The following is a 1,421-nucleotide window of genomic DNA, read 5'->3' on the forward strand; positions in this document are numbered from 1 at the left end:
GCGAGAGTCTCACAGGCGATGGAGACGGTGGAGGTCGCCGGCGATGGAGACGGTCGAGCGACAACAACAGGCGAGAGTCTCAACAAGCGATGGAGACGGTCGAGCGACAACAGGCGACAATCGAAGTTGTGGGAGGTTGCCGGCGATGGAGACGGTCACTACCGGAGACGGGGACGGAGATGGTGGAGGCTACCGGAGACGGGGACGGAGATGGTGGAGGCTACCGGCTACCGGAGACGGAGCGACGTGCGTGAAGAGAGGGTTGAGAAAAAGGGGTGGGAAGGGTAATCTTGGAAAAAATAGAAGTCTGAATGGTTGAGTGAACCATTGGATGCAAAATGGTTAAGAGCCATATGTAACCGTTAAGAGACTTTTTGTTTTTTGCCAAACGGTCCTAACCTCTGACCGATTAAGAGGCTCCCTCTTAATGTCACCATTAAGAGGGAAACAAACAGCCCCTAACATGTTATACTACGGTAAAACATCTAATAAGAAAACATGTCATGCATCAATTCGTAAAATTTGACTTCATGGATGAGTCACAAACTTTGAAACTCAATTTATTGACAAATTGATGGCTTTAAAGCATTTAATTCCATGTCATTTTCATATTAAACACTTTCGTAATACACTAACTATTGCTTATCAATTAAAACACAGGATTGAGATAAATCCTTGCCTTGAATTCATTTTATAGAAGTTTTTTAACACAACTGCGCTCCTTCAATCTCTCAGTAACTTCTTGGTGTTTTCTCTCTAAACTTGTATTTTGTTCCAATTTGCTTCCCAAACTAATACGGCCTAAAATGACAGTTTCTTCATCATGTGTTCAATTTCAGTACAATAATAAACCAAACCAAACCAAACTAAACAAACCTATATATCCCACCCGATATCTGAGGTTAAGATGTACATACCTTACTTCAGGAATGGACCCAATTTTTTTTTCAAAAGATGACACCATTTGACTATAAGAAACAAATATACATAATTTTTTTCCCCAAACAGTGGTACTTTTTGACTAAGAAAATGACACTAACAAAATCTAAACTTGGATCTGGTGTGGAATAAAAGCCTTGCAAAACAACTCTACCAAATAAAACGTGTTCTCATTGTAGTTTCAAAATACATACAATGACGCACAACAAATTAATACGGTTGCATATTTCAAAAACCTAAACTTTTTTACCCTTCAACAGAGGAATAATATAATGATAGTCGTCGTCGTATGCACCACTGTAGGTTCGTCCCCGCCTTACTTTTGTCGTATGCACCACTATAGGTTCGTCCCTACCTTACTTTTGTCTTTAAAAAAGAAAAAAGACATAGGGGCTGTTTGGCAGTTGCTGAATGGTTTAGTACAGCATGATTAAGTGGTCAGGATGATTAAGAGACTCTGTATGATTTAGTGCCAGATAGAA

Source organism: Cynara cardunculus (genome assembly GCF_001531365.2).
Source record: "Cynara cardunculus var. scolymus isolate 2C chromosome LG 15, CcrdV1, whole genome shotgun sequence".
Taxonomy (NCBI): Eukaryota; Viridiplantae; Streptophyta; class Magnoliopsida; order Asterales; family Asteraceae; genus Cynara; species Cynara cardunculus.